We start from the raw sequence: 13,777 nt of genomic DNA, 5'->3' as shown, positions 1-13,777 counted from the left end.
CATTTTGTAACGATCGCACAGACACAAAGTTGTGAATTCATTCAAGTCCTCATGATATAAAAATCTAAGGAGATAGCCCTTAGGAGGAGGATAGAAACATAGAAAAATAGAAGCAGTTATGGGCTATTTGGGAATTCAGGCTTGTACAATGTGATCACATAGCATCCTTGATTTCAACACCATATTCCCACACTCCACATCCCTGGTGTTCAGAAATCAATCTGTCTTTCTTAAATACATAGAATTCAGAGCCACACATTTTTAAATAAAGTGTTAGTATGAGTCGGCCATGATTTACACCCTCCTCTCTGAGTGAAACGACAAGCTGCTATTTTAATAAAAGGCAGAGCAGGCTTAAGTGGTTGAGTGGCCTACTCTTTCTCCTAATTCGTAAGTTTATATGTTACAGATTTTTGATCACATAACCAAGGCTGTTGTGCCATTCCAATGCTGTACAGTTCTCAGTGTCCAGCATCCCTGTACGATTGGAGCTGTCACATTTTGCATGGGGATGCGACATCACCTGTCCTTTCAGCTGTGTGTAGTGTTTGCATTGTCTTATTTGAAGAACAGAAGAAATGTTCCAGTTAGTGTTCATTCCTCAGATAGACACAAAAAGCTGGAGTAACTCAGTGGATCAGGCAGCATCTCTGGAGAAAAGGAATAGGTAGCATTTTGTACACAGTGATCATTCCTCACTGTGCTTGCATACAAATTGACTGCCGTGTGTCTCTATATTACAACAGTGACTGCACTTCATGAAGAATTTAATTATCTTTAATCACATTTGGTGTTGTCCTTTCCAGTTCTTTCTTATCAAACAACACCGTTTGGCAGAGTGGGCCTCTGGAGGCCCCGAAGCATGGAGCTCGGTGAGATTAGGCGCCGCCCCAAGTGGCTGAGCGTGTGGAACGGACGTGACCTGCCCTGATGTGGAGCAGTGATGGAAGATATCAAGACATCTCCTGGCCAGGACGACCCCTGCAACTCTGACCCACTGCCTCCGTCAGGACAACGGGCCCTGAAAGCTAAGTTAAGATTCTAACATGACTTGAACGTACATGATGGTGACTGAAACATGGCAACTCCTGTGTACTGGCTCAGTGCGGTTTACTGTCTGACACTTTTGTACTTGGTGTGATTATGCCTAATGTATAAGAGGGTTGTCACTGAACAGTATACAGAAGAAAATGAATTTTGCTGTACTTAGCTACATGTTACAATAAAGTACAATTGCACCATTGTTCTATCTTAAAGAAGCTATTGGAATGGGTTTGTCACCTGATGAAGGCAAGCTCATGCATTACATCTGAAGCAATAATTTTAATTTAATTTATTAAATGTGGTGAGGTACATAGGTTCCGTTTTAAAATGAAGCAGATTATCACTGCATTCTCAGTGGGCAATTGGAACATAGAGAATGTGGCAAGATGGATATTAAATACAACTTCCAAATTGACATTAACCACCCAAGGATACAAATCATATATACATGTACTGAACATTATACAAGAATCAGGTGGGGAAATGCTATCTCAATTTAACTTAAGACTTTTAAACCGAGCAGATAACGAAAAATGAAGCCTCAACAGATACTGGAAACCTGACATATACATTGGAAATACTCAGCACATCAGGCAGCATCTGTGGGGGAAAAAAACATTTCAAGTCGATGACCTCACATTGGAACTTTTTTAATGAGAAAGTAAGGAGGTTTTGAGATGTTAGTTTCATACTAATGCTCTACAGATGAGTATTCTATTCCATCGGACTCCAATCGGCATTTAATTTTTAACATTTCTCTCAATGCATGAGAATTGATTTTCCTTTGTCAAGTCTAACAAATTGGCAGTCAGCTGTCTTGCATTGCACAGTAATGTAATCAAAATACTTCTGCTATCAATTAATTTACTTTTCGATAAAATTAAAGGTTGTATTTGCTTTTTGAAATGTTGTTACTTAATGGGTGATATGATGAGTGACCATGAACATGGATGGCACTACATGGAATTCCCTTGCAACCCAGTAGTTTTTATGATCAGCTTTGACTATTGGTATGGGGGGTGTAGTATTTCCTCTGTTGACACAAAAAATTGGAGGTGACCAGTTCTATGTCAAACAAAACCTGCTTCAGCTGACTTCATTTATTCACGAAAGTGATGATTGGCTCCTGATTAAACCGGAGATAGCGTGCATACTTTTATTCCTTTGTTCGTGTTTATTCCAGCACTAACCCACAAAATGGCATGTTTGGATCCATCGTCTTGGAAACTGAACAGGTGTTGCTCAGTTTCAGAATAACAATTCACACGGTAGTTGGCCCCCAGGCTGGGTTCAGGGATCAGGATGGTTCACAGTTATAAACGCAATCGTGCGTGAGGAATAGTTGGCTACTTGTGTGCTGGGATAGCAATTAAGTTATTGGAGCCTTGTGCTATCACTGGTTGTGGGAAAAAGGCAACAGAGTCTTGTGATTTGGCGGGAAGCATAGAAACATAGAAAATAGGTGCAGGGATAGGCTATTCGGCCCTTCGAGCCAGCACCACCACTCACTATGATCATGGCTGATCATCCAAAATCAGTACACCGTTCCTGCTTTCTCCCCATATATCTTGATTCCGTTAGCCCTAAGAGCTATATCTAACTCTCTCATGAATACATCATGGTGAACCAGGGTCTGAAGAAGGGTCTCGACCCAAAACGTCACCCATTACTACTACCCAGAGGTGCTGCCTGTCCTGCTGAGTTAACCCAACGTTTTGTGCCTATCCTCCCTGTTCCTTGAAACATTTGGAGGAGGAATGAGGAAACTGGTTCCTAAAGTTAGGAAGTCTTTGGGAAGGATCGAGTTGGAATCAATCTGAGAATTGTGCTGCGCTTTGAGATAAATGGCAGAATGAGTGGGTCTGTTGAAGACTGTGCGCAGCGGTAAAGTTGCTGCCTTACACTGTACACTCCCCCCGTGAACATGTGGATTTCCTCCGAGATCTTCGGTTTCCTCCCACACTCCAAAGACGTACAGGTTTGTAGGTTAATTGGCTTGGTATAAGTGTAAATTGTCCCTGATGTGTGTAGGACAGTGTTAATGTGTGGGGATCGCTGGTCGGTGTGGACTCGGTGGGCCGAAGGACCTGTTTTCGCGTTGTATCTCTAAATTAAACGAGGCCTTCTTCTGGTGCTTCAGTGGATTACAGGATATATACTAAATACGGGAATGTTGGCCCTGGTGCCCAGGAGATAGAGGGGTCAATGTGTTTGTTACAGCATCAGGAGATGGTGAGGTGGAGGATGTTTATACATTTAATGGAGGTGATCAGAATACATTTATGGTAAGCACAGGACCTAAGTGGCAGTGGGAGAACAGGTTGCTTCAAGAATATCAAAAAAAGGGTTACGCCTAGAACTATGATGAAGATGTGGGTGGATGCTCCATTGGTATCCTGGATCACCAACTACCTGACTGGATGACCATAATATGTCAGGCTACAGAACTGTGTCAATAGACAATAGATAATAGGTGCAGTAGTAGGCCATTTGGCCCTTCGAGCCAGCACCACTATTCAATGTGATCATGGCTGATCGTTCCCAATCAGTACCCCTTTCCTGCCTTCCCCCATACCCCCTGACGCCGCCATCCTTAAGAGCTCTATCTAGCTCTCTCGAAAGCATTTCAGAGAACTGGCCTCTACTGCCTTCTCTGGCAGAGAATTCCACAGATTTACAACTCTCTGACTGAAAAAGTTTTCCTCATCTCTGTTCTAAATGGCCTACCCCTTATTCTTAAACTGTGGCCCCTAGTTCTGGACTCCCCCAACATTGGGAACATGTTTCCTGCCTCTAACGTGTCCAACCCCTTAATAATCTTATATGTTTCAATAAGATCCCCTCTCATCCTTCTAAATTCCAGTGTATACTAACCTAGTCGCTCCAGCCTTTCACCATACGACAGTCCCGCCATTCCGGGAGAAGTTGGAGGTCAATGTTCATACCGGTGGGCTGCAAGCTGCCCAAGCGAAATATGAGGTGCTGTTCCTCCAATTTCCGGTGGGCCTCACTATGGCACTGGAGGAGGCCCATGACAGAAAGGTCAGACTGGGAGTGGGAGGGGGAGTTAAAGTGCTCAGCCACTGGGAGATCAGTTTGGTTAAGGCGGACTGAGCGAAGGTGTTGAGCGAAGTGATCGCTGAGACTGCATTTGGTTTCGCCGATGTAAAGAAGTTGACATCTAGAGCAGCGGATGCAATAGATGAGGTTGGAGGAGGTGCACGTGAACCTCTGTCTCACCTGGAAAGACTGTTTGGGTCCTTGGATGGAGTTGAAGGAGGAGGTAAAGGGACAGGTGTTGCATCTCCTGCGGTTGCAGGGGAAAGTGCCCGGGGATGGGGTGGTTTGGGTAGGAAGGGACGAGAGGACCAGGGAGTTACGGAGGGAACGGTCTCTGCGGAACACAGAAAGGGGAGGGGATGGGAAGATGTAGCCAGTGGTGGGGTCCTGTTGTAGGTGACGGAAATGTTTACGGATGATTTGTGAGGCCCACCGGAAATTGGAGGAACAGCACCTCATATTTCGCCTGGGCAGCTTGCAGCCCAGCGGTATGAACATTGGCTTCTCCAACTTTAGATAGTTCCTCTGTCCCTCTCTTCCCCTCCCCCTTCCCAGATCTCCCACTGTCTTCCTGTCTCCACCTATATCCTTCCTTTGTCTCGCCCCCCTGACATCAGTCTGAAGAATGGTCTCGACCCGAAACGTCACCCATTCCTTCTCTCCTGAGATGCTGCCTGACCTGCTGAGTTACTCCAGCACTTTGTGAATAAATACCTTCAATTTGTACCAGCATCTGCAGTTATTTTCTTACATTCTCAGACTTTGAAATTATCAGTTTACTTGGTCTCAAGATTTCTTTAGCAATAAACCCATATTTCCATCACTCTCTGCTTTCTATTGTTAACTCGAAAAGATTAGCCCTAGATTTAAGTTTATAACCTCTTATTCTGATTTATCTCACTAGATGAAATGGTTTCATTTTAACTCGTCTAACTATTCGTCTAATCATCTTAAACACCATTAATTTTTTATATCGAAAGGAATATACCCTGTGTATTCAAATCGGTTCCATAATTTAACTCTGCCATCTTTGGTCTAACCCGATCTCTGTATAACTGTATCCCATTTCCCAGCTCTTTATATTCCAATGGCAATGATATAAGGTTAATCATTCATTCACATTTTGAATAATTATTTTCCTTGCATTCTGTTTTACAGTCACTACTTAATTTGAACTCCTAAATCCCTCATCTTTTCCATAGTTCGGAACTCTTAGAAAATCGTCTGATTTCTATTAAGTAGACAGTGAATAATCTCACATTATTCGGCATGGATATTGAGCACCATTAGTTTTGCCCATTTAATCAACACATGCTCATTTATCTCTTGCCCATGACACAATATAATTAGTGCCATCAATAAACTTAGATATTCCTTCATCCAGTTTATATATATATATTGTGAAATCCTGTGCTTATCTGACACAGTTTGTTGGTAAATACTATCAGGTAATTTCTGCAAATTAATTACATATCTCTACTCTCTGTCTTCAGTCTCCGAGGCATTTTTTCTATCCAAGTTAATTGGTTGGCTTCAACTCCATACACCCTGATACACTTCTGATAAGTAATTTAGAGTGAAACCTCATTCAATGGCTTCCACATGCCAATATATCATATCATATCATATCATATACATACAGCCGGAAACAGGCCTTTTCGGCCCTCCAAGTCCGTGCCGCCCAGTGATCCCCGCACACTAACACTATCCTACACCCACTAGGGACAATTTTTACATTTTACCCGCCAATTAACCTACATACCTGTACGTCTTTGGAACTATGCAACATGCGTAGACAATCTTTCACCGACAACTCTTTAGAGCTTTTCACCACATTGAAATAGATTTCTAAGCCTTGACTGACGCCTTACAATCCATTGCAGCTCTTACTGATCAGCTTATATATATCCAAATTCTCAGTCACTCTGGACGAATAATAAATGTCACTTACAACTAATGTCACAGTTGCAGGCCTCTAATTTACTTATTAATCTGTCTACGCTTCTTAAAGTCACATGTCATTGGCAATTTTTCAATCCTGTACACAAATCTGAATTGAGAGCTTTGGGAAATCATGACAATTGTGCCAAAAATGTTTTCACCTAATACTCGATAATATTTTAAATTCCCTGTGCAGACCTTGGTGACTTGCCTATCGGTGATATTCATTTTTATATGTAAACTGTACTTATATTGGCCCCTGATTCCAGTTCTTTCCTTTGCTTTCTTTTTAATTTTTCTTTAACTCTGATATTTTATCTTCAACTTCCACTGTGAAGACAAATGCAAAGTAGCAGTCAAAGTGTCCTTCCTCAATTTCCAATTGCAATAATTGTTGGTCATTAAAAGGTTCACATTACTCTTGGCTACCCTCTTTCTCCCACTGCATTTGTAAAACCTTAAACAACTAGGGGATATTAGATACAAGGAGAGGTTGGGCAAACTTTAATTAATTTCTCTGGAACGCCGGAAGTTGAGGGCAAACCTGATTGAAATATATAATGAGAGGTATAGATAGGGTCGATAGAACTTTTTTTCTCGTGGTGAATTGAGGAGCAAAGTTTAAAGTTTAATCTGTCTATGCTTCTTAAAGTCACATGTCATTGGCAGGTCTTGGGCAGGTTTTTTAAACAGAGTGTGGTAGGCAGGGCCATTTTTACAGCATTATGGGCCCCCGGGCAAAGCAGTGTACTGGGGCCCCTACCGTTACTCTCCCCCACCCCCCTTTCCCTACCAGCCCCCCCCCCCCCCGTCGTGCCGGCAAAAAGCACTTACCGAAAAGCACTTAGCGATGGACTTAGGGTGCTACATTGTTGCGAAAAGCACTTACAGATCGCTGTGAGAAGCACTTAGGGACCAAAAATGTTGCGAAAAAAGCACTTATTGAACCTACATTTTTAAAGTAGTATTTATTTATTGCAAGTCACTTAACATACACAGATCAGCATGGGGCCCCTATGCTCGTGGGGCCCCAGGCAAGTGCCCATCAGGCCCATGCGTTAAGACGGCCCTGGTGGTAGGTGCCTGGAACACATTGCCAGGGGTGGCGATGGACGCAGATACAATCGAGATTTTTAAGAGGTTTTTAGTTAGGCACATGGATATGTAGGGAATAGAGGGATATGGATCATGTGGAGGTAAATGAGATTAGTTTACCTTGTCATCATATTTGGCACAAACATTGTGGGCCAAAGGGCCTGCCCAGTACTATATTCCTTGACATGGAGCCACAGAGGCATAAAATCTCAACTTTTAAATGGTTACTTTTTGCAACAAATGCTGTGTTGTCCACACTTCTGCAGCTTGCTATTTTATTTGTGTTATCTGAAAACTTTCACTAAAACCTTGCATCAAATATACCCACGGCCGGCATATTGATTTATTGGTCTTCATAATATCCTCTCATTGTCATGCTCTGGAGTCATTTATTAATTTGTTATGCTTTCTCCTTTTGTAACTTTCCTTCCCTTCCCTTTGTAATTGGAATATACTGCTTCTGATTGAACACAGCCTGTAAATAGCCATCAATGAATGATGGCGCTGCATCATCCCTCTTCAGGTGATTTTCCTGTTTTATTTCTTATGTGCCTACGTCACTGTGTAGGATTTCATAGGAACAGATCCTATACTTTTCTTTTCACCTTACTGTTTTGAACATGCTTTGTTGCGTTCCTTATTTATATCACTTGTATTTTAATCAATTATTTCTTATATTCTTTTTGAAGCATTGTTTTTTATATTGAGTCTGTTTTGCTGACATTGTTGGCTAGTTTACGCTGGGATTTGCCATCTGTGCCCTGACCTTGGATTATCATGGAGTCAATGGTGAAGCACAAGCTTGTAATTCCTCATAAGTCTTACTGAAGACTGCTTCTACTGGTCACCAGTAAATATCAGTCAATTCACGTGCCTTTACATTTCCTTTACATTTCTTACCTTTCTTACCTTTCAATTTCTTACCTTTCAATTTTAAACATATTTAAGTGCTTTAATGTGTGAAATCTCAGAATATTTTAATATTTTTCATTTGCTTAATTGACTTTCAATGCGTTTTGAATATTTCTGGGTGCCAAGAACATGAATTAGCCAGGATTTAGTAAGGTTTATCTGTGGCGTTTTGGAAGAGGGACTTTATCTGAACTCCCAACCCCACCCTGGCCAGCCACTTCCCACAGGTGAAGGCTTTATATTATGAAAGACCTTATTGCCAGATGAGGTTTTGCTATTTAGGATGGGATCAACATGTTGACATAGAAAGATCTGCAAAGAATAAATTACCAGATAGAATTGCAGTATGTCCCTAATCGTTAGCATTATGGACAATTTGAGTTATTCCATTTTCACCACCCACAGATGCTAATACTTTATTCTTGGGGTAATCTTTATGGGTTATTACCATTTCAATTAATTCCAGAGCCATCCTCTTATTTTCTTAGCCATAGAGTCATACAGTGTGGAAAAGGGCCTTCACGCAACTCATTCATGCCAACCAAGATGATCCATTTAAGCTAGTCTTACCTTCCCGCATTTGGCCCATATCCCTCTAAGCCTTTCCTCTCCATGTACCTGTCCAAATGTTCTGATAGTACTTGGCTCAACTACATCCCCTAGTAGTTCATTCCACATACCCATACTCACTGTGTGAAAACTTTGTTCCTCAGGTTCCTATTAAATCTTTCCCCTCTCCCCTTAAACCTATGTCCTCTGGTTCTTGATTCCCCTACTCTGAATAAAAGATGATTACCCCTCAGCCTCCTGCACTCCAATGAAAAAGTCCTGGCCTGCTGGACATCGCCCATGAATCCTGGCAACGTCCTTGTAAATCTTTTCTGAACTCTATCCAGTTTAACAATATCCTTCCTATAACAGGGTGACCAAAATGGAATACAATAGTCCAAATGCAGCCTCACTAACATGTTGTAATCTGTAACATAACATCCCAACTTCTCTACTCAGCACCCTGACTGATGAAGGCCAATGTTTCAAAAGCCTTCTTGACCACCCTGTCTAACTATGATGCTACTTTCAGGGCACTCTGAACCTGCACTCCCAGATCTCTCTGCTGTACAACACTCTCCAGGGCCCTCACACTTGTCTGCATTAAACTCCATTAGGCATTCCTCAGCACACTTGCCCCGCTGATCAAAATCATACTGTAAAGTTTGATAATCATCTTCACTATTTAGGATACTACCCAATTTATTGTCATTGCAAACTTACTAATAATGCCTTGTACATTCTCATCCAAATCGTTGATTTACACCATAGACAACAATGGGCCCAGCACCGATTCCTGAGGCACACCATTAGTCACAGGACTCCAGTCTAAAAAATTACCTTCCCACCATCACACTCTGATTCCTTCAATGAAGACAAATTTCTAGTCAATCAGCTAGCTCTCCCTGGACCCCATGCGATCATATGCAATTTCATGTCCCAGAGCAGCCTATCATGCGGAACCTTATCAAATGCCTTGCTGTAGTCCATATACACAACGTACAGTTTTGCCCTCATTGATCGATTCAGATTCATAAGCCATGATCCATGTACAAAACTATGATGACTATCCCTAATATATAATATATTATATATTATTAGATATTATTAGACATATTATTTATACATGGTCTCTTGGATATCTCTACTTCAGAAATCTGTTAAAGGATATTTTGTCCTGAGGTCTGGTGAATAACTGTTTTCATTGAGTCCAATGATAGGAAAGGATAAAATTCCCTCCTTCATACGATAAGATAAGATAAGATAAGATACGATACGATACGATATGATACAATATGATACGATATGATAGAACTTTATCCCAGGAGGGAAATTAATTTGCCAATAGTCATAAAATACATGAGGCATGAAAATAACGTGATGAGTGGTAATGCTTTGGGGATGTACAAAGCTAGAGGAGGTGGAGGGGGGGGGGGGTCTGTCTCAGTCTCAGTCTCAGTCTACCTTACGACAGAAGGGGGAGGAATCGTAAAGTTTGACAGCCACAGGGAAGAAGGATCTCCTGTGGCGTCCTGTCATAATCTCAACATCACAAAAATCACTTTATTGTTGAGCGTACTGCACATTTCTGAGAAAGTTAATTCGTGCTTGCTTAGATATTGTTTTTGCTTAACATCACATTACATTGAGCAATTAGAACAATGGTTGCACAATGTTCTCACATTTTTCTAATTCTTCCAAGTCAACATCTTGTAGCTCATTACGTGTAGGAAAATAACTGCAGATGCTGGTACAAATCGAAGGTATCACAAAATGCTGGAGTAACTCAGCGGGTCAGGCAGCATCTCAGGAGAGAAGGAATATATAGGAAAATAACTGCAGATGAAGAAGGGTCTCGACCCAAAACGTCACCCATTCCTTCTCTCCTGAGATGCTGCCTGACCCGATGAGTTATTCCATCATTTTGTGATACCTTCGATCTTGTGTGAGTAAAAATATGTTGCATGGCTTACAGAAGATACACCGATGAGACACTTCTTCTTGTATGCCAGACATACAGAGATAGTATGGTTGATTTTGCTAAAGCTGCAAGCCACAGTAAAAACTACAACTGCTTTCTCTGAAAGTGGCTAATGACTTCTGGAGAAACGAAACTTAGCTTGCCTGCAGTCCGTCTGTCTTTTGTGTTTTTTGTTGTTTTTGTCTGAATTGTAGTTTAATATGATGTAGTGTTGTATGTTATGTTTTGGGGGGGGGGGGGGTGGGAGGGAACGGGAACTGTAACATTCTCTCTCCAGAACGGAGACGTGACCTTTGTTCTGTGTCGTGTCTCCGTTCCCGTTGCGGCCTACCACCGGCCATTCACCTGGGAACGCGGCGCGGACTCACCACCTGCGGCGCTGGCTGCCTGCGGATGTTGCGGGAGCGGCTGCGACTCGTCTCCGGAGGCTCCGGCGCGGGCCGCGTGGACGTCGGAAGCCCGCAGGCCCCTGGGTGGGGGCCGACATCGGGAGCTCCGGCAACGGCAGAGGCAGCGTGTTCGCCCGCCCCGAATCGCGGGGCTTGGGTCGGCCCGCCGCGGACCTTTCACCATCCGGCGCGGCCTGAAATAGGCCGTGGACCTTTCACCGCCCAGCGGCGGCTTCAATATCGGGAGCCCCGACCGCCCCGACGTGGCAACTCCAACAGCCTGACCGCGGGACAAGACGGCAGGGAAGAGAAAAAGACATTCTGGCCTTCCATCACAGTGAGGAGGGACTGGAGGAGACTCACTGTGATGGATGTTTCTTTTTGTTTGGTGTTAGTTGTGATTGTATGTGTTATTGCATTTTTATTGATTAATCTTATTGGTCTTATTGTTCAACTGCGGGTAATGTTTCATTTTACTACACATTTATGTGTATGTAACAAATAAACGACTATATTGATTGATATTGACAAGATAGGCGGAGTATGTGTCATGCAGGAATGTTCTTTGTCTCTGCCTTTAAAAGACTGACCGAATGTAACCAAGTCAGGCGAGACTCATACAGATGCTGGTCCTCTGTGAGACGCTCCCTCATGAGAGAATAAAATCAGGCAACCGTCGAGTAACAAACAACTAAGTGTGGACAATGAATTTATTTATCCACATCTTGTAGCTCATCATGTATTTAAACTTGTTTAGTCTATGAAGGGTAGTTCAAGCTGCACCTGGTTTATATCTCCCAACCAAAATGAGATGTAGGCATTTTTCTTCACTGTATAATTTCCTGCATAATTGAGTTGATTGAAAGATACAGCATGGAAACAAGCCCTTTGGCCCACCAAAACCCCATTAACCATCGATCACTCGTTCACACTAGTTCTATATCCCACTTTTTCAACTACTCCCTACATACTAGGGGCAATTTACAGAGGTCAATTAACCTTCAAACCCACATGTCTTTTGGCATGTGGGAAGAAACCGGAACACCAGAAGGAAATCCAAAGGAAGAACATGCAAACTCTATACAGATAGGCACTTGAGGTCAGGATCAAACCTGGGTCACTGGCGATGTGGGACAATATCTCTACCAGATGCGCTACTTTGCCAAATTCAGTACAGGTGAGTATAAAACATGGCTGGGGAAATTATGCAGGAGGAACTTTAGATCCTTGTTCATTGAGAAAGCTTGGACCTCAATGTGACAAATGGGTTGCACCTGGACAGGACAGGGAGCAATATCTTCTTGGGCAGAAGAGAAAAACACCAAGCTGGAAATGGCAGGCAAAAATTGAGGAAGCTTGTAAGGCAGGGGACAAAGTGAAGTCATGCTTAATGGTATATGAAACTTGTCTTCAGGAAAGGCAGGAATGGCAGCTTAATATATCAAGACAAAATAGAGAGGGGATTACTAGGTGGCAATATTATTTAAAGAGACAATCATAGTTGAGAGAAAAGATGATATGTGAAAAAGATCACCAGATCAGGCTAATTGGATTGAACTAAACTACACTCCATATAATCCAAGGGAAATAGCAGAACATATTTGGAGACACATTTCTGATTAGTACATAAACTAGGGTGGTAACAGTGAGGAATTTAATTGTTCGAATATTGATTGATTTAAAGTCAGTGCAATAAATAGAGGAAATGAGGGAGGTGAGGTGAGGTGAGGTGGGGAAGATTTAATAGGAACCTGAGGGGCAATTTTTTCTTACACAAAGGATGTTAGGTATAGGGAACGCGCAGCTGGAGGAGATAGTTGAGGCAGGTACTGTCACAAGTTTTAAGAACCATTTAGACAGGTTTAGACATGGATAGGATAGGTTTAGAGGGATATGGATCAAATGCGGGCAGGTGAGTCTAGTGTAAATGGGGCATGTTGGTTGGCGTGGGCAAGCTGGTCCAACGGGCCTGTTTCCACGCTCTATGATGCTATGAGTGTAACATTTCCAAAGTGCAGGTAGACACAAAATGCTGGAGTAACTCAGCGGGTCAGGCAGCATCTCAGGAGAGAAGGAATAGGTGACGTTTCGGGTCGAGACCCTTCTTCAGACTGAATGATTTCCAAAGTGCGTTCAGGAGAATTCTTTTAGCCAGCATGTAGCAAGCCTAACAGGTGGATAGGTGGGGATAGGACTGCAGCAATTCTGAACATGGCTTTAGTGATTGAAGCTGGGCAAGTGGAAGGAGTAGCAGTGGGATAGCCCTCTACAGCTACCAATTGTAATTCAGGCCAGCTTAGAATTGCTTTAGAACAACACTCCAGTACCAGGCGAAACAGATGAAAAGAGAATTAACAGTCTAAATTTTCCAGGGTTGAGAAGTAACTTACTAAAGGTGCAGGGGAGGCAGCAATTAGAGAGTAAGTTTATCTTAGAGCAGTGGGAGAATTTTAAGAATATTTCATGAGTTTAAGATAAATTCATTCACACAAAGAAAAAGGAAGAAACTACTGTATCTCGCGACCTAGATTACAAGGTGTATGGATACAACAACGCAAAAAAGGATTTGGCAGGCAGCTGCTGTTGGAAATATGTGCAATCCTTAGAAGAACGTGGAAAGTGCAGCTATTAAATTAAAGAAGAAATAAGGAATGACAAGTGTGTATAAAAAAATTATTAGCAAAATAAAATCACAGGAGGTTCAAAGATTTGTCATATACAAAAGGGTTAGAGGGTAACTGAGGAAAGGGTAAGGCTCATTGGAGACCATAAAGGTTACCTCGGTGTGAAAGTGGAGGGTAAGGGT

Source organism: Rhinoraja longicauda, chromosome 14, assembly GCF_053455715.1.
Source record: "Rhinoraja longicauda isolate Sanriku21f chromosome 14, sRhiLon1.1, whole genome shotgun sequence".
In the NCBI taxonomy this organism is placed as follows: Eukaryota; Metazoa; Chordata; class Chondrichthyes; order Rajiformes; family Arhynchobatidae; genus Rhinoraja; species Rhinoraja longicauda.
Note: the sequence above shows the minus strand (reverse complement) of the source record.